A 21,951-nucleotide genomic window follows, 5' to 3' on the forward strand; every position below is an offset into this window, starting at 1 on the left:
CGAAATGTTTACCATTGAGTAATTACGTGAGTAATACTTGATTCCAGGGAGGAGAATTGTTCACTCGGAATCGTGAAGTTGACGATGATTATTATTATAGAAATGTTGAAAAATAATACATTTCGTATTTTAGCTAGGATTAAGATGAAAGTTATAGTGCTGCAAAAACAGTGCATCGTCATTTAAAAGAAATACTATGAATAAAGTACGTTGTGTATAGTGCACGTTCAAATCACGAGGTACGAAGGAAAATGGAAAGAGAGACACAAAGTTTTGAGATCAAACGAACGGATATTTCTAGAATTAAAAGCCGAGGGGGTTGAGTATGTCCCTTTCCTGTATGCCATTTTTGAACTTAGGTAGAAATTCGGGATGAAATACGGAAAATTGGAGCATTAAAAAACTGCAGTATTTTTCAAGGTAGTGGCGGATCCAGGTTAGGTACAAGGAGGGGGCTAAGTGGAGGTTAACCTCCCAGCAGTAGTGGGGGTCCGAACAACAAAATTACCATTAGGTACATATAGTGTAAATTGGATACCCAAAGGGGGAAGTAGGCTATAGCCCCCCTCGCCCCTTTCTGGATGTGACACAGGATTGTAACGCACCAAAAGCGTGTAAAATAGGCCTTAAGTTCAGAGCTAATTTGTATTTCAATTCGTTAAAGTAGGTAAATACATCTGACTGATTACTTACTTAATAATTTTAAGTATATCGGGACTCATGGGCGCAGCTTAGGAATTAAGGCTGGGGGGAGGGGTTAGGTGCAAGTAATGCCGAGGTGTGTGGGGGGGGGGGGGGGCTTACCCACCAGGACAAGCGATATGTGAGAGATTAATACATTACGGAATATTAAGATAAATGGTTCAAAATGGTGAGTTTTACAGCTTTCTGAGGGATATTTTATTAATCCTTACACTATTCCATTAGTAATATCAATCCAATTAAGTAAAATGGATTAAACTTAAAAATTTCCCTGAGCTATCGGAGGGGTTTTATCCCCCCCCTCGCTGCGCCATTGCCGGGACTAGCCACGATGATAGCTTTACGGATTCGACCCAATGGTGGGGAGCTTTATCCCCTTGTCCCCCCTCCATAGATCCTCCACTGTGTTAAGGCGTGCGTTTCTGAAAAATCAGTGTTACGCTTGGAAATTTGGAGAATTAGCTTAACCCATTATATCTCAATGTTACTTGTAAGCAACATCAAAAATGTATAAATGTTTTGCTCTATTTAGGAAATATCTAAACTACGCATTGTTTTGTGGTGTAAACATTAATATCGAACTATTTAGCAGCCATGATAATTATGATTAAGTGCAAAATTTTCAAATTTTCGAAATGAAAAATCTTGAAATTTGATTTCTCCCAGAACCAGCCCTGGGCTAGAAAGGGTTAACGAAAGAACTCGTTTTCTGTGCACTCGTAATAATGGATCGGAGAGATCTTGAGAATACAAGGGAAAGAAAGAATTAAGTGTATATAAAATAAAAATAGAGAAATACATGGATGAGTAGAGCGTTGTGGAATTCTTATGCTGTTTTTTTCCGTTTACTGGTATTGATTCCCAAGTTCTCTTCTCCTACGCTTGCTCTGGCATAAGTTTGTTTGCCCACGGTGAAGTTGGCAAGCATCCATTTCGACTCTGCTCAAGTTCGTGATTTCTCAGTGCGTCTGCGGATTAATGAACGCTGCTTTGTGTGGGGTGCATACTTGCCTTTAATATTAAAATTTACAGCTATCTCTACTGTGGTCGAGCGTTCCAATCCTGGCGGTGGCAGAGATTTTTCACATACTGCGCGATCGCTACTCGAGTGTTCGGCAGAGAACACTTAACGTACAACACTCCGTCCGTCCGATGAGACGCTAAGCCGTGGCCCACTTGGTACCAGTTTTCCTCCACTCCTCCAAATATCACACCATGCTTCCATCGCTGTGAGGAGAGACCCGTATAAATTACGTTACGAATTGAATTATGTTCGTGATTAACGAGGAAGTCACTAAGCATCTCAGATTGACAGAAGGTCCTTTGACAATGAGGAATAGGAATTCATATTCAGAATATCCCACTCAGTGAAAGAAAGGCTGATGCGCATTCAAGCCTCCAATATAATCAAATTAAATACAAAAAAAGAGAGCTTAAGGTAAGAGGTGGTTGCGCTGTAACCAAAAGCTGAGCCAAACATTGAAGGCCACAAATATTAAAAAAAAGTATGAAACTTGCCCCTCTTCGTGAGAGTTAATTCAGAGGAAATACCATTCACAATTGAAATAAACAACATGATAATTAACTTTATCGTCGTAATCAGCTAATGATACCAATCACTTCTTGTCATATTTTGCCATTTCAATCTAGTTCGCAAGCGCAGCAGACGAAAACCGCTTATTTGTTCTTATTGACGCCGAGCTTCAAGCATTGCAACAAATTTGTACATTCCAATGGTAAGGACTCCCGCTTCAGTATTGGATGAGGGTTTTCCGAAATAGGTTTACGATAATGGCAATGGCGAGCGGGAAGAGGTTGAGTGAGCAATGGATTCAAATCTCGCCTAATTTTCATGAAAGGCATCTCCAACCGACTCCGCAGAGAAAACATTTTTAACCGCATACTGCCTTCTTTACATTAATTGCCATGCGAAAAAATTCCCCTGGAAAGGATATTGAACCACGGGCCTTTGGCTTTGTGAGCCGCTGCGCAGACCAATACGCTATCCAGGTTCTTTAATTCCCATGAAAATTTTACCTAGGTTCAACGGTGCTTGGTCTAAGGCCCTTTCGGTCCATCAAGGATAGCAACGCGAGGGAATATGGGCTTCCATGAAGTCACTACCGAAAAGTGAACCCCATACCATATTTTCTTTATATATTACTCCCTCAAAATTTGCTCTATCATGAAAGTAGTTGTCACCGGCGTGACTTGGTGGAATGTGGTGGAACTGTAAATGAAGAGTAAATTTATCCAAATTCAACTGATTCGACATCGCAATTTTTTCCATTTTATAATTCTGTGTCCACTCAATATATATTGTATTATTTTCATAACGTCCGCGGTGCGATGATAAGTACTATGCGATCCACTCTTTTTCAATATTTTGAAGGAAAATGTATTTCACTGCAAGAAATAGCATTGAAAAGTTGTGAATTTGATAGATCATATCATTATATACATTAATATCGGTTAATACCCATAATTATACCATATTTCCTTGTTAAACTCGGATCAAATTGTCCGACAGCGACACGAGTGGCGACTTTGTGAACCCAATTAAATACACGGTTGGTGTCAACCGTGTCAACGAATTTCGTGGCCAACTTGAGGATCTTCTTTTGTAACATTCGTGGAGATGGTGGAGATGAAGTTCGGAGTCATAATTATTAGCAGTAACATAAGCTCCATAATCGGAGTTTTGAGTGTTTGGATGATTGATCAATTTGAGAGAGTAAAAACGGTAGCGTTGTAAACATTAGTAAGTGCAAGTTAAATTATATGGAATGACTTCTCGTGGGTTCTTTGAATCCATTCTTTACATGTTTGTGTTTCTCTAGTTATATTTGCCGTATCCAAGCCGTGTCCAGAAAGGGGGCCGTATCCAGAAAGCCCAAGTAGCGGCATGGCATTCCCCGAGTGCCGATGAGCTACTACCTAAGTACTAGCATGACATACCAAGTAACGGCATAATAGTCCGAGGTACCGGGGTGAGAGTCTCCACAAAAGAACGGTAGACGAATACCCGTCGATGGAATACGATTCTGAAGGACCAATCTTCTCGACCCATTCATATGTCAAGGTATGTAAATATTTCTTCATGTTTGTGGGGAAACTATTGATGTGGTGGCATGCTGTAACAGTAGCGGATACAGAGAAAACTCGAGCGGGGTGCGCAAAAGATATCTTGAGTTACCATTACTTTTATCCTAATAAAAAAATAATCAAGTCACATGCAGGGTTTACGAAAATTTTAGTTTAATTTATTCCACACATATGCGAGACAATGCCATCTTGCCATTTTATGACATGAAAAAGTTATCATTGTGGTTCTGTTGTGCTTGGCAATACGGGCGGGCCCGCAAGAGGGGTGGCGCGCCTCCTAGCCCCCCATCTGTATTCGCCACTGTGCTGTAAGTGAATGTGGTCGTAGTGGCATATGATTTATCCTACCGATGGGTATTCGCAAAGGGACTCCTTTACTATGTTGTTTACTTTACTGAATTATTAATGTAATATTCGTGGGCATTAGTCTAGCGTTCTTCTGTGGAGACTGTCATCCCGGTACTCGGGACTATCACGTACGCCGTTACTTCGTCTGTCATGCAAGTACTTCGCTAGTAGCTGACCAGTACTTGTTAGGACGGCAGTCGGGGAATACCATGCCGGTACGCTAGAGTGATACACCTTACGCTTAGATTCTGTGTGGAAAGAACTCAGAGTTTACTCTGAAGGAAAGTAAAACAGAGATAATTTGAAATAGGAAACGTTAACAAGGGCGTACCCAGGATGAAAACTGGGGGGGGGGGGGGGAAACCATGGTTGTTCAAGTTGTAGGTTAGATTTAAGCATGGAAAAGGTGGATGAAATCAACATTTTAAGGAAACTGTAACAACTCTTTATTAGTTTTTCAAATTATTTGCTTGAAAAGATATTATTTTCCTTAAAGACATTTGCGATACGCCTGGGTACGCCTATGAACGTAAATTTTGTCTTGTCACTCGCTATCAGCGGATTGAATGTTGGAATTTTTGATGGAAATTTGCTATCAAATAACTGTTAGTGAATTAGAAATTATTAGCTGGCCACCCGGCGTTGCTCAGGAAGGATGGTACCCAAAGATGTAGGAAATTTGGAATTCATGGTCACATGACAGGATTTTTAGGTAAAGGAACAAAGCGGGTGGTCACAGTTAATGTTGGGACCCAATGGTAAAATTTATTAAGTTTGGTGATCCGTATTGTTTACGTATATGGTGTTGCCACCTGTGTTTTCTGGGTTGCTGTGGTGATACCCATAGGATTGAGGGAAGGGTGGGGGGAAGAGCAGTGGCCGTGGAGAGTTTGAAAAATAAAAGACGCAACCTGATTGGATGATTTCTGTGCTTAGGGCTGGCTGCGATTGGCTGGTTAGCAGCTTAGCGCGTAACCACCGAAGGAGATGGAGGAGGATGTCGATTGAACTCTCTCCGCTTCGGTATTGCTAAATTTCTTGTTTAGTTTGAAGGTGACTGTTTCTCACGAATCCAAAAATTAATTTGAATATTCGCTCTTACGATAACCTTGAAAATTACGGCTTTTTGGTTATTACGAGAAAGAAGAGACGGATTTTCGCATAGAGGTTGCGAACCTCAAGAGTATGGCAGATAGTCTGCTACGATTTCATCTCTCTCATCTAGCGTGAGAAGTCGGTAGGTTTGAAGCCGTTTCTGCGCAAAGGTAATGATAAAAATTTCATTAAATGTCTCTCATTAGTGTATTAACCGTTAAATTTTTAACAGTTAAATAAAAACGATGATTTTTGTGGATGCTATCAGTAGCCAGGTTGCAATACTGTTTCTGTGGAATGATATGAATGGCACCTATATTATATGATCGAGTTCTGGGAAGTTCGGGGAAATTTGTATTTCGGTATAAGGAGCGTACATATTTAATTTTTTAATACGAAAATAGTGTTGTCAGTTTTATGTAGAATTATTTATTTATACATTTTATCTCACAATAGCATGGGCGTACCCAGCGGGGGGCAGGTGGGGGGGGGGGGGGGGTATTGCCACCTCCTAGAAGCGAAAATAAATTTAGTTCAAAACGAAAGTTTTGAACAAATTTTCTTTTGAAGAAAAATGATATTAGTATAGACAGGGAACTAAGATAAAAATAAATATTGTTTCAAGCAAATAATTATAAAAACTAATAAATCGCTCTAATAATTTTCTTAAAATTTTGTTTTCATTAATCTTTCCTGTGCTAAAATTACAACTTGAACGGCCACGGCTGCCCCCCCCCCCCCTAATTTTAATCCTGGGTACACCCTTGCACGATAGTATTGTCTCAGATATCAGTATATTGTGTGATACGATAGTGAAAAGTTACTCTCATGATAAAATTTGATCGTTTTTCCAAGTAAAACCTTGTGCATGGGACTGGCATGGATTGATGTTGTTTTTACTGAAAAGTTCTCTCTGAACTAATGAATGAATTAGTTCAGAGGTTCATTCATTAGTTCATGGAGAAATTTTCAGTAAAAACGTTAATGTTAACGTCATTGAAGTTCCCGTTAATTCAGTAGTTCAGAGAAAACTTTTCAGTAAAAAACTGAACTCTCTGAACTAATGAATGAACGGTAACTTCAATGACGTCACCAACTCATGAAAAGTGTGCGATAACTTTCTCGTTTTCTCATTTACTTATGCGCACATGGCTGAGTGTAGTAAATATTTTGGCCCTAACTTATTTTTACCTACGCATGAAATCGTTTCCGGCTTGACTTGTTAGTGGAAATGCGATATATCCATGATAAAATATACCATTCAATTAGAAATTATCCATTTGTTGTTTATATTTTACCATGGTTATTTACCTTCTTGTTATCTGCCAAATGATTCCAATGAATGCGATTTCGAGAATGTGAGAACAATTCCACTAAGTGTTTGAACGTCGTTGTTTAGGTGGATCTCTTCAATCCCGCAGCGGGAAGAAGATAGTGTAACTGGTTCTCTCGGAGAGGTAGTACATTAAGTCGTGTAAGGATCTCTTCGAGGTAGTTTTCAGAAGTCCTTATCCACAAAACATTTGTAGGGGGGTTGGAATCCCTTGACCACAAATAACCATGAGAAGGGGACTTCGAAGGCTTCCGTCCCTCCCTCTGAAATGTTATCCCTTGTGACGACTACCCCCCAAACATCCTTTCAGGCCCTTCAACTAGCCCAGGGAGACTTATACTTTGACTTTCAACTTTACTACTAAAATTTGGGGACTGAGAAAAGTGTCCTAAATCCGAAATTTTCTCAAAATCGGCTAATAATAGCCAGGGGCGCAGCTAGGAATTAAGGCTGGGGGTGTTTAGGTGTAACTAATACCGCGATGTGTGGGGGTATGGTATACCCACCAGGAAAAGCGGTAGGTGCGAGATTAATAAATTGCGGAATTTTAAGATAAATGGTTGAAAATTGTGAGTTTTACGGCCTCCTGAGGGATATTTTATTAATATATTAGTGATATCAATCAAATTAAGTAAAATGGATTAAACTTAAAAATTTCTCTAAGCTCTGGGGGGGTTTTCATCCCCCACAACGCGTCACTAATAATAGCTACAAATCCCGTGTCCTAAATATTAAATATATTTGCGAAATATAAGGCGGATTTCGGAAACAAACACCGACGATGACCAAGCCGTAATAACCTCTGGCGTTTCGGTAAAAAACTAACGATGATGAATGATTTGTTTTTCATGATGGGCCACTCAAAGCATACGAAGCACATGTGAGCCTAGCACGGCTAAGAATGTATTTCAGCTCACAATCAGTAAATATTATGTACATCAATATGGCAAAAATAGGATTCTACTCAACCGCCACTAGGTACGTTATCACTCACTGAGAATTTAAATCGCCTTTCAAAAGTCACCAATTTGGCCGCTGATGGCAGTGCCAGTGGCGCAACTATGTGGGGATAGATCCCCCCCCCAATGCTTCAGAGAAATTAAAAAAAATATATTTAAAACTATTTTCTAGTTTTAATATGTAAGAACTACGTCTGCTTAAAGTTGAAGATCATTTATTAATATCGTGACCGTGAGACGAGTCACTGAACACTGTCCGGTGACTAAGAGGTCCGGAAGTGTGCGCGCCCTCTACGACGGCACGACACTCCCCTTTACCCTCCCGCCCCCCCTCCACCCAAAGAATATTCCTTGTTACGCAACTGGGCAGAGTGATTCGAATTTCTCGGGGAAGTAAGCCATAATCATTGGCGGATTTAGGGGGGGGGGGGGGGCACACATGCCCCCGGTCCCCAGACGCTTAAAAAATGTACAAGATTTTTAATACGTTTATTATTACGTTCGTGTATCACGGTGCCTCATTTATTTAATTTTGTATTAAAAGAAAGAGAATATTTCGCACAGTGATTGTTGTAGAAACATTGGTTTTAAACTCAATTATGAGAAGACCAAGTGGTGTCATGGTGCCGGAACGCTGCGGCGTTCGTTATAAAAATTGTAATAAAATGTAAATAATAACTTGTAATGAATAAAACACACAGAGTAATATTTCACTTCTAAAGAAAAATATGGAAAGTGCGTTCCAGCACTGCTAATTTTGCCATGGCGTCACTGAGAAGGCCGTTTGTCTGTTAAAACCCCTCCCAGAAAAAAATCCTGGATCTGCCCTTGGCCATAAATACGATATTTCAATCATATTTTAATGCCAATGATTTCATCCAACAAATTTATGCTTTTTAAACGCTGCAAATCGTATGAGCTAATATAATATTGTAGTTATAGAGAAAAAAAATGGATCGTTCCACACTCATCGCCGAGCTGCGGACATTTCTGAAGACCGATACTGCAAGACATTGAGTCAACATGAATGCATTCATTGATAATGCTGCAGATGCCTTTGAGACAGCTAAGATATCTACAACATGTTTAGATGGTGTCTTCAAGTTATTAAAGATATATTCTAGATATTAGCAAAAGACGTATAAGATATTACATAGATATTTTGTCGATATTTTGTGCTATGGGGGAGTTTTCTACATTTTGTCATGTTCTGTTTCTCGGACATTAATCTTTGCTTAGTTTTCTATTGATTAACAAATTAAAAAATTACTTCATTCTTCTCACGTTTTATCTCCTATTTTATAACCTAAGAGGTTTTCCTTAAATATTGGTGGAGGGGAGAAATAGTGTCCTTGGTGCATTTTTCAAAATATTTTAACCATCAAAATGTCGTCTTTTTGATCAAAAAGAAAAGGTCGCGATTGGGTCACGGTGGAGGTAAGGGAAAAGGTATTGTTAGTCCGGGATCGAGAGGACTTTTGACCATCTAAATCACGCCTTAAAGACGTCTTTTTGACGAATGAGAAGACGTCGTGGTTAGGTCATGATAGAGGGATGGAAAAAGGTTTTTTTGACCTGGGTTCGAGAGGTTTTATTGAACACCAAAATGACGTGTCAATTACGTCTTTTTGACCAACCTGAAGACGTCGTGGTTAGGTCATGGTGGAGGGAAGAAAAGAGGTATTATTGATCTGTGATTATAGGTGTTTTCGATCATCTAATTTTGGCCAACCAGAAGACGTCGTGATTGGGTGATGGTGGAGGGAAGGAAATAGGTATTATTGACCTGGGATTAAGACGTTTTTTCGACCGTCTAAATGACTTCTTTTTGACCTTGGTTTTTTCCCTGGGATTAACCCTACGCGTCCTAAGTTGCATCATAAATGAAGCTTCTAATGGACGCATTGGGACCATATTTATGTAGTCCCTTTGATTATGACATTTGTAACCGCTGTCACGAGTGGAGTCAGTCATGGATACAGAAATTGGCTTCGGAGGGGTGCTCGGATGGTATGCGGGTCACCTATACTCAGGGCTGGGCAAAATACAGGCCGAGGAGTATTTGAAATAAGTACAAAACACCGCTCCAAATGTCCTTAAAGCGCAAAATCCAAAATACCTTCTACTTTTTTTTGAAAAACAAAATTCAAAATAGTATTCAAAATACCTTTTAAAATACAAAATACTTTGGTATGGAAACGAAGAAATCTTAAAAAAATATAACCTGCCTTTGCACGTTATGGATAGGTACAAACATGAAGAATACGATTCCAATGATGACACTTTAATAAGTTAATAACTAGATTTAAAAACATTGGGACATAGAAAATGGGAAAATCACAAAATGTTTTTCAAGACGCTTCAGTGGGATAACCTTTCTCGCAATCCTTTCAGTCTTTGATGCTCTGTTGGGAATGGAAATAAGCACCTTAACCGTTTGGCAGAAAAAAATGATGGTGTGATTCAGGGTTTGTTACGAGAAATACAGAATTTAGGCGAATTTTGGTTGGACTTGGTACATGTGTAAATGTTCCGCCCGACTTGGCTGCCTATATCTGCTCCTTTATTACTCTGACCTTAATTACTAAAAGGGGTTACGACTTATAAAAAAAATTGGGGGGCCCAAACTGGGGGTCATGCCCCGGGAAATTTCTGTGGATTTTTCGCACAATTGTGCATTGCGGGTGACTCCCGTAAAAGTTATCACCGTGGCTAGTCCCGGTATACTTAAATTAATAAGTAGTGAGTTTAAAGTTTTTTTTAGCACTTTAGAAGAGTAATAAGATCAACATCATAACCCAGAAAACTCGACTGTAGATAACTAGACACTCAGGGGAAAATAGAAAAGCCTGACTCATCTTTTCCACCCCCATAACGCATTTTTGAGGGGGCTCGGGCCCCCTGAGGCCCCATGGAGTCAGCGCCACTGATTACTAGTGCCTTAGTACTGAGGACAAAATCCTTTGACTACCGAGTTAATTCGTTCAGTTATTCATTAAGTAATCTCTGAAACATAATGTTACAGAGGTGTTAATAGAGCTAGTTCAGAAGCATATTGCAAATGTATTTTTTACGTTAGATTGTAAAAATACCAAACATCTATATTTGAAATACAAAATACAAGATAAATTCAGCTTATATGCAAGAAATATAAAATAAAATTACAAATGTATTTCAAATACGTATTTCAAAATACTTATAATTAAAATACTGCCCGGTCCCTGCCTATACTATGGTATTTTTTTCAATTTTCACGCATCAGGAAATCACGCAAACATTCCGTGCAACATGCCTCCTTACAAGAGGTTACAGGGGACATGTTGTTCGCGAGGGTACTTATTTGTCGCGAGGACCTTATTCTTTGACTCGATGAAAGCTGCCGCGCTGTCTTTCGGCGGGTCCCATCGCTAATGGGAACGGTTGTTAACTAACCCGCTAATTGAGATGCCAAACTGGACCAAAACACGTGAGCTCCAGGAAGCTTTCTTCAAACACATAGTCGGTTTATAACATCCTCCCGGTATCTTCGGATTTCACAGCCTCCAGAGAAGTTTCCGTACCGCTCCATTTTCATTCGAAATTTAAATCGAGCGGCGAAACTTAATGTACCAGTTTTTAGCGAAACTCAACAATCGTAAAGGTCATTTTACACGGGGCATGTCATTACGCAGGTTAGCAATGAAAACATCTTGAAGTTGCAAGAAAATTGCGAGCATGGAATCAGAGCGGGGGCTATTTTACCTTCTCGCATGCGTTCTGGCAATTCAGAGGCAATTTCGACTTCGCCTTCGTACGTACGTTAGATTGCGCAATGACGTGCTCCGTGTAAAACGGCCTTCAGATTGGTTTGACGCAGTTCTCCATTCCATTCTGCTAGTCTTTTCATAGTGACGTATTTCTTCCTTTTTAGATCCTTGAAAACCGTATTTCGCGAGACACATGATTGCGCAGGATAGAACTGCATTAATTTCTCATTTTGGCCTGCAATTCCGTGAATGCGTTAATGAAATTAGAATAGAGACCATTTTGCCATCTCAATTCCGTGCATTCTCGCCAGCGTTCTAGCAATTCACCGCTCTAAACGACACAATTTTGAATGCGTCTTCGTTCACTAGTCAGATTGAGCAATTACGTGCCCCGTGAAAAACGGCCTTAATAATCTGTTACATGTAACTCTTTGGAGGTCGTCCCTTGCCCTTCTTCCCTACCTCCTGTACTTTTACAGTTTTTTTCATCAGGCCATCATGCCAATTTGACCTATCAAGCAGTCCCGTCTTTTCCTTTTTAGTAGGCTTTTAGAATACTTCTCTTTTATCTCACTCTTTTTTAGGATTTCCTCACCACATATTCGGTCGATCCGTTTTATCTTCATCATTCTTTGGCAGTTTTTACTTTCTATTGCTTCCACTCGACTTTTCTCCTGTCAACGTCCACGCCTCGCTCTCAATCGGAAACATGCTTCATTTGTATCATCTGATGAATATTTCTTTACTTCTACGATCGTATTCTCAGCTTTCTGTAAATTCGCCTTTTATTAACGGTATTATGATGGTCAAGATAACGAGTAATATTGGATTTTCCGGAAAGTCTTCGCCTGCAAAACCGAAGGCCGTGGGTTCGAGTTACGCTTGGGTACGTTGCCCCTATCTTGGTCATGGATGTGCAATGTGCATGATCGTCCATTCTTGTTGTTGTCAATTCCCTCTCCTGAAGGCCTCATTGTATTATAGTGGCGATGAGGATTGCGAAGAAATTTCGCGATGAGGAGTATACGGTCTTATGGTTTCCGGGTTTCCCAGCGATGCTTTATTTCTGACGAAAACAGTTTCACCGGAAAATCCACCATCATCTTCAGCTCATAAGCTGGAGGTCGATGCAAAATTGGCCTGTATATATATGCTAAAGTGGTGGATCTGAAAATGGACCTCTACTAACATTAGTTATTTTGCAAAAATATCCACAGAGGAAAAATCATTTGCCTTGACCGGGATCCCTCTGTGGATTTTTCGCACAATTTGTGCATTGCGCGTGACTCCGTAAAAATTATCACCGTGGCTAGTCCAGGTGTACTTTAAATTAAATGTGTTAACTGCGTAAATTAGTTATTTTGTTAAATTATATCAGTATAAGACTGAATCACGTAGTGAACTTCCTGGTGATAAAAAAAGCCGTTTAACGAAACCTATTCGACGTAGGTTATGCAACGCATCGCTCGGTAAAACCTCCTCCAAACTCATGGTATTTGAAGGAGGCGACCGACAGCATAGGTCATTTGCGCCATGAGGGAAAGGTAGGTAAGTAAGGATGGAGATAAACCCGGCGTCAGCATCAACCTGATATTAATGAAAAGCGCCAAGGGGACCACGACTTAACGCACCTTTTAATATCCTCCACACAAAATTCAAGCGGGGATCGGGCAGTCTCTGAAACTTCTCCGCCACCGCCGGGATTAAAACCCGAGTCCACAAGGTTAAAAGCCAACACTCTAGCCATCACACCAACCCTATCTCCTCCAGTAAACTCATGAACTGGAGTTCGATGCGAAATGGTCTTGTATATAACCGTAACGACGCGGACACGGTGTAAAAAGAACATATTTTACCGTACGGACAGTGGAATTATTTTCATCACTGCCACGACTAATTCCTTGCATATTTTTCGTCCATGAACTGTATTGGGTCAAAAAATAAACAACGAAATTAAACCTTATCTAAGGACCAGTTCTCCATTTGATTTAATTTTCCATTTTATTCGATCCCACAGGATGCTGTTCTTCTTTTATTTCGCCGTAACTTTTCTTCCCTATCTTTCTTATTTCATCTGCTGGTGAATCGATGCGCAACCTATTTCCCTCTTTCATGTTCCACTCTGTCCCGTCTCAGGGAAGTCGATATATCCTCCACGTGGCTGTCGTCCAACAATGGGAAAACGTGTTCTTTATTTCTTCAAATCCATGCACGGAAAAGGCGGACAGACTGGTCTTTATGTTTTATGGAAGGATTATTTTTTGAGACCGACAAACTCGGGACAATAGGGAAACTCTTCTGTGGCAGTGGTACCTCACAGTCCGCAATGGTTGTTTCGTTCACCGATTTAAAAAAATTGTCTTTTGTTATGGAGTTTAGACAATAAAGTGACCCCTGTTTTTTTCTTCCGTTTTTTGGTTCGCCGTCTAGTTCTCGAGCTATTCGCGGAGAAAAATCACCGCCTTAAGCCCTTTCGCAAATAAGTTGACGTAAAGAAACCATGCCGAGCGGCTTACCGCTTCTCATCTCATCTACAAGTTACTGTACAAGCCACCACCAGGGTGTGTGGCACGGGGGGATAAGACATATAAGGCATGCAGCACTCATCTTATGTTAGCCTTAATCAGAAACGCGCTCGCTTCCGAACACAGGCCAAGCACTCAGGACAACGACACGCGGTCAGACCAGAAACTAGAAGAATGCTAAGGACATGGACATGCAAATATACAAAGAAAACTATAAGTCAGTAATGGAAAACGAATAGATAGCTTAGTAAGAGATAAGATTTCAGAAATTGACTGAAGAAGAGTTAAATTTAAGATGTCGTTGTGTCCTAGGACTATCAAGGATAGTAACAGAAGTGCCATGAATGCAACTAATCGCTGCACTCTTCAGAAGAAGCTCCTCCTCGGCTTTTTTCGTGAGCATCGTGTGGTTGTTTTTTTTACACACTTGATAGCGATTCATTCCCTAAATAAGTTATTATATCTGAAGGAGTAATCATAATGACGTCACAAAATCGTGAAAAGTGAGCGGAAACTTTTTATTTTCCTTATTTTGAATACAGGAGCGAGTAAGGGGAAGATTTTTTTTTAGCCTACACTCATATTTCTCTTCCATCTACGCCAATATTTTAATGAACTGAGCTTTCGTGTCTTTATAGTAAACGACTCCATTTTGTCTTATTTCTGAATTTTGACGTGTTTCGAGTCGAAAAACTTTCGACGGATAAGAGGACTTGTCTCTCCTGCTCAAATATCATATTTTGTCTTTTACTCTGTTGACTTGTTACTCGTTTATAACTTTGACCTGTAAGATCTTAGATTCTTGTAAGATCTTAGATTTTCCCGGTGTATTAAATGCAGAAAGGGTTCTCGGGTTTTCCTTCGGGTAATTGACTGAATGTCTCCCGAAATTTCGTTCATTCAACCATCTTTTTGAAATATTTAAGGTGTATATAGTGGACCCATGTCAGCATTTGCCTGTTTTTATAATTAAAAATTACCTTTGCGAAAGTAATGTTGTTAATTTCTATTATTCAAGACGCTGAAAAATGTGGAAATGGATCTGCACAATATGCCCTGAATATTTAAAATATTAGCGTAAGCTATGAAAGAGTACTGCCGAATAAATTGCAATTTTTCATTGTTTTTGTGGCAATGAAATGAGACAACTAGTTACGAACCGCTGCCCGGGTTAAAATTCTAGCGACGAAACTGCACTGAATGTGATTAGTAAACGATGTAACATAATGAATTAGCGGCGTAACTGCATGTCTTTGAATCAGTACTTATTTACATGTGACATCCTTAACTACCAAATGTTGGTCTTTACAGTTATGAGGTTTTGTTGACACATAATTTTTTATTTATCTAGGGCATGTATTTACATAATTGTTTTGGGACGCGGCAGTTTTTTATCATTCGATGGAGATCAGTATGCTAACTTGTTGCTCAGAGTCTAGCATTCAATCCCTTTGGTCTGCAGCAAACATGATATGACTAAGTAAAGTTATTCCAATTGTGGGATTTGTAGATGCTCTTTTCTCGGATTTTCAACCAGGTTTAAAGTTTAATTCATCTAAAGCGTTCCTAGCCAATGACACAAATGTGCTCATAGCATTAGCGAATGCTTTAGAGCTAGACAAGTCATGGAAATGCCAGCGTAAATCGTGGAGCCGTCAGAGAAATTGATTTGGGGCGAAGGCCCATGAATAGTTGGGTTGGGAGAAACCTCTTTTCGTGGACATTGCTTACTGAGTTTCAATGTAAGTTTCTAAAACCCTGCCATGTGGTATGATATGAATTTCACATATAATTTATAATTTTTAAAAAGTGGTGAATTTAATATTTTCCCTCACTCATATTGTTCATAGTGTTTAGTAAGTTTCAATATTTTATCCTGGCATTTATTTACTATTAACTGTATTTGTCATTTATTTGCTAGTACATGAATGGAGTAATACATTGTATACCTTAGGTGGTATATACAAAAAATCTTATAAACAACGGTTAATTTGGTATTCCTTAGGGCATTGGAAAGAGGAATCAAAGTAGCTGACATCTGGTGGCCAATTTCAGAAATGAGACAGAGGTGATCGGCCGGGTTGTTTCTCAGAGTAAGGATTGGGTTGTTTACTATTCTACAGCCTAGCGGTGAGCCAAACAGGTGTGTTTTCAGCAATTTTGTGAAGGGAATACTGATGTATATCTCAGTTGTGACTAATGGATGAAGTAATTTTCTCCACATCTGACGTTTTGGAGTTCAATAGAGACTTCAAGAGGTCCTTAGTTGAGGACTATGAAGTGGAATGCTGTAATCACATATTGGAAGTTGTCATGGTTGAAGCACTGGAGTATTTGGTTCTTGTCATGGGCTTTTTCATACAAACAAGCGTTATTAATGGTATGTCACACGAGATACATGCTTTTCAGAAGAAAATTGGCGCTTCCTTGTCCGTTTTCGTGTATAATGTTTGACGATAATATCAACCATCTGTTACAATAGATCATTATTTAAAATCATCAAACAATATGATAGGCAACTCCTCACATAAGCCATCCGTCCTCAATAAGCTAATATCTTTTGTTTTAAAGTTGTGAATAGTGATCAAACCTGTATCACTTTCTAAATCTGTTAGGACGAGGTCACAGATTTATTTTCTTCCAATTTAATACGCAGCATACGGGGACCTAAAACGTAAGAAACGTAATTTAGTAAGCGACTACATTTTACCTTGCAAAAATCAAAATTCTCTTGTCCTTAAGGGTGTTACATCGGCATAACAACATTTTTACTCGATCATTGTAAAATAGGTGAAGACCATCAAAGAGAAAAGAGTATGAATAATTTTGTGCAGGAGATTCAATCCAATGCAAACAACGGTCAGGCAACAATTGCGAGAAGAAGATAAAGTTAAAAAATACACATTTCTAACGGAAATATTTTTTGTAGCTTTTGTTATAATTTTTATCGAAAAAATATTGGCGCCAATGAATGCAGAATATCTTTCTACATTAGAATGCAATTTTTAATATTTGCATAGCGCAACATTAATTTTCGTGCTGTTATTGACAACACCGCGCTCCCGGCCTTATGGAGATTAGCATGGGAAACGATTCTCCATAAGAGCCCATACTGTCAACTAAATGTGGAACGCTCACATGTACTTTTGTTCATTTCGTCATTTCTTCTTACAGTTTTCCAATGATTTGCGAAGAACATCAGGTTTTCCCTGCTAATAGGGTGGTTTCCTTCATCAAAGAAAACGAAAGGCATTGATTGCGATTCGTTACCCACCATTAGTGTATTCATAATATACTAATTATTTTGTTTTAGAAATACCGGGTTAGACGAATGGCAATGGTCCATTTTTATCCTCATTTGAAAAGGGCCAGATTGGCGCCCATGCGATGCCACTCCACGTGATGTCACAGGGACCTAGTTTCTATACGAGAAGATAGGAGTTATACGTCGTCTGAGGTTACCATTGCATGCATGAGGCGCAGAGCTCAGGGAAACATGTCTTAACAATCACTTATTAAAACTGGCTAAGGTCGGAAAGTTTTCCTCGTTTGATAAGTTATTAATAATCCTTATTTAAGCCAAGCGCTACCAGTCAGCAGGGTACTAGGCTAGCCGCTAGCAGCCTGCGTCGTATCAGCGCTAAGCCTCGCCTCAAGGTCACCTCGCAGGGCGGGAGGGGGAACCAGAAATACGTCACGCGGAGAGACTTCCCGACATTCATACTTAAGCGTCGCGTTTTCGCGCGCTTGAAAATTTTCACTTTTCATTTAATCCCGAAAAATAGATATCGTCATTTAAAAATCTAAAAGCGTGAAATACGTACTCCAGGAGTAATAATCTTTCGATTAAGGCAATAAAAAAATAATAGGAAACCACCCTATTGGTGGTATGAAGAGTTCTCGGGTTCCCAATCGGGTTAAAGGATTGGTTCCTCCCGACTTTCCGAGGGTGTACCCTGAAGACGAACGATGAGTGACTTACCTTTCGAAACGTAGTCACAAATTACCCCCTATTCCTAGGTGGGAAAACCCAAGAACTCTTCCCTCTCCAATTATTTTGATTTAAAAGTTATTGGTGATGCGTTTTCTCGTCTTCAATTTACACTTTAAATTTTCACTCATCCCTGGACTTCATACTCCTGAAGGAGTTATTTTGGAAAAATGGCCATTTTTATCAAAGAATATCTTTTTACATTATTTACAGAATATTGCTTTACTAAGCGTTCATTTTGACTCGTGGAGACGGTTGGTGCGGTCTGGTGTATCCATTTGTTATGCTATTTACAACATTCCTTAATTGTCACGATTTTTACTAGGATTGGCTGTCTGATGTTTCTGGATTTTTCTCTAAGGTAAATGAAATCATTTTTTCTTCTTATCGTTTCTCGATTTTTTCATTAGATTCGTAGATCCCTTCCGTAAAACCTTGGGAGAAAATCAAATTTACTGCTTCTGAAATGTGCTTTACAAAAATATTATTATTAACCAAAGTTATCAACAAGAATAATAAAATAATTTATATAGTTATAAACAAAAATAATGAAATTTATAACGAAGGAATTGATTCGGCTTCGAATCCTAGCTAAACTAAATGTTTTTTAATGGCCCAAATCTTTGGCGTAAATGCATAATTTTTATCTCCAATTGGACTATTTATTGAGTTATGAATTGGAGTGGGGGCTGTTAGACGATATTTTTGCATATTACCTGAATGACTGACGATTTTTTTCCTTATCAAACTTGAAGGCACATTAGAGCCAAAGACCGATTGATATTTGATTTGCTTTCCATTAGTTCTTTTATTTTCTCAAGTTTATAACAAAAATAAAGTTTGTTATAGGTGAAAGTAGAACTCACCCCTGATTAACTCATGGCCGCATATATTTCGATTTAATAAGTAGTTTTGGTTGAAGGCCTTTTTCCTTTCGTGGGCATATCTTACAGGTTTTCAATGGAAGCCTCAAAGTACCATATGAGTTACACGCATTTGGGGCGAAATGAATCCCACATTAAATTCCTATAATAAGGATACAGTGGTGAATTGCTTCTCTTCCATCACTATGATCAATCGTACGGCTTTATAAGTTACATGATTTTTGATGACATTTATTTAATGTCAATTATTATCTGAACTTTTTTACTACCATATATTCTAAGAAAGAAAGGAGGAGATTATCCAGATGGACTGATGCTAATAGCTGTTCTATAGTGGATACTGTTTTATCTTTCTCGGGAAAAACATTCCCTTAATGAAATATTTGTGATCCAAAAAAATGAATAGATCTCGTCTTATATTTGGCAAAGTGATGGCTCGCTGAAAGAATGGATGAAAACGCCCAGACTTCAGATTCAGACGTTGTTTGCACTAGCTTGGATACATTTCTCGTGCTCAAATATCCGTATTCCTGGGCTGCGTAAATATTTCGTCCTTCATTTTGAGTCGTTCACCTAAGTTATGTTCATAAATTTCATCAAATTTATAATCCATTTAACCCGTTAAGAGCCCTTGCTCTCTTTCGGTGAATTTTGATTTCATTAGTGAAATGTAATATATTAGGATTTATTTTTTTTCCGAGTTGTTAACCTACTGGTAGCATTTTCATTCTAATTTTATTTCAAATCTTAATTAATTATATGAATATTCGTAGTATTGAAGACAGAGCCTACATTGAGGGAAAATCTAGGCAACTGAGGCATCTCCTATGCTACCACAACTTCGTTTTGTGGTGAAAATTCGTATCCGAAGAAGATATGGAAAATAACTATAGTGATATAAGTACCTTTGTCATGGTCTAAGTTCTGATATGTACAATCCTATCATAATATCATTCCTACAAAAGGTTTTAATTCATTTTAATACCAGTATCTTGAAAATTCGATTTCAAATACGTTGGGGGAACTACGATGTGCAAACGTTTTATTGATTTAACGTCAGATGGTGCTTCAAGTCAAGTCGCCGATTTAGTCGGGCAATGGAGTACCAAGTTCCTCCCGTAGAGGACTCTGTCCAGCCTGTGGCGGGAAAAGAAAATGGTACGATGTACCGTTCTGCAAGTGGAGCCACTATGAGAATTAGGATGATCTGACAATAAGTGGAGGTTCAATGGAAGGAGGTGCGGGGAGAAATAGCTTAGTTACGGAGGAGGCTAGTTTTATCAGCGATATCCAGTCATCATTAGGCAATAATTCTAAGATTGGTTTGATGGGGGTCTCCATTCCTCTCTCCTTTCCGCAAGCATTTTCATACCGACGAATTTTTTATGTTTTATATCCTTTATTACCTGTCTTATTTGACTCATTGGGGCCCATCTCTTGCCCTTCTTCTCTTCCACCTGTCCTTCTACGGTTGCTTTCTTCAGGCCATCATGCCAATAATGTGGCCAACTAAGTTGTCCCGTCGTCTCCTCAGGGTTTTTAGAAAACTTATCTTTTCTCCCACATAGAGAAACATACATCATATGTAGCATGTGATGAATTGTTTTCTGACTTCTATACCTGTATTTATAGCTGTAAAATGATCCTTCTTTTGATAGAAAGCCCTCTTCGCCTGAGCTATTCTACTGACTATTTCTTTCTTACTTTGTCCATCTTTGGTAATAGGGTGGTTTCCTATTATTTTTTTATTGCCTACATCGAAAGATTATTACACCTGGAGTACGTATTTCACGCATTTAGATTTTTAAATGACGATATCTATTTTTCGCGATTAAATGAAAAGTGAAAATTTTCAAGAGCGCGAAAACGCGACGCGTAAGTATGAATGCCGGGAAATCTCTCCGTGAGACTTATTTCTTGTTCCCGCTGCCCCCCTGTGAGGTGACCTTGAGGCGAGGCTTAGCGCTGATACGATGCAGGCTGCTAGCGGGTAGCTGAGTACCCTGATGGCTGGTAGCGCTTGTCTTAAATAAGGATTATTAATACCTTATCAAATGAAGAAAACTTTCCGACCTAAGCCAGTTTTAATAAGTGATTATTAAGACATGTTTCCTTTAGAGTATGTATTTGTTTTTATGATGATAATCCGCTTACCTACTTTTCAGCAATGATGACGTTAGTTTTAATCCTCGTGCGTGTATATTTGATGGAATTGGTTTAGTGGGTACTTGAGGTCGATTCCTTCCCCTCAGCCTACTGCACTTAAGGGTTAAGGACATTATTGAGGTATACACATGACGCTCAATCGGCTCAGTGGTCTAGATCAGTGATGGTAGCCTGCCCCTGGGACTACACAGCTCGGCGCAGGCCAGTCTGAAAGGAGCGCACTCGAGACTGCCCTTATATTCCTAGTGCCTAATTATGGAAGCCTTCTCTTCAGAAGTCATGTATCATAACTGCTATTACTCCCATTTTATTATGTTAACAGGAAACGAGAAATATATGAGCATTTAAAAATAACGAAAAAACGTGTTATTTTCGTGTGTCAATTAATTTTTTACGATACAATTAGAACGCTTGTTACCGTAATTTATTAGGAAAAAGTGCCGTACGGTTTCACCTACATCTCGCTTTGGGAAAACATCTGACTCAGGCTGTTTTCCAAATTTTAAGATTTAAACAGCATATTTGATTTCGAGCAGCATTTACAGATGTGGAAGTTTGACATTGAAGTTTCGCGCTTGAAAAATGAAAGCAACCTCCAACCCTGCTCCTACTTAATCTGTTCCTTTCATGCGGCCATTATTAATAACTTGGAACAGGGAGAGTAGCAAAGTATTGGTGACGTATTATTTTCAAGAAATCATAAATATCGTGCTTGATATTGAACAAGCTTCATTTTTTGGCACAACTATAATTTATTGGACCTATAGGGTGGGGAGAAATTGTCTCACAATATTTTAACCCTGGATAGCTGAAGCCAGTAGGGACCAAGTATGAATGGTGTTTAGGTCGAAAACGTGCCATTTTTAAGCAACAGAAACTTTGAGCCAAGTACTCCTATTGGCCGCGAGTTTGCTCTGCTGCCGGATGCTCTGGACAACAAATGACTTCTAATGCTTTGTCTTCCGGAAATTGCAATGTATCCAAGGCATCCGGCTACTGGTCAAACTCGCGGCCAATCGAAGCGCTTGACTCAAAGCTTCAGTAGGTAAAAATTTTGCGTTTCCGACCTGAAAATCATTAGTCATTTTCCTAGTTCC

Source organism: Ischnura elegans, chromosome 10 (genome assembly GCF_921293095.1).
Source record: "Ischnura elegans chromosome 10, ioIscEleg1.1, whole genome shotgun sequence".
NCBI lineage: Eukaryota > Metazoa > Arthropoda > Insecta > Odonata > Coenagrionidae > Ischnura > Ischnura elegans.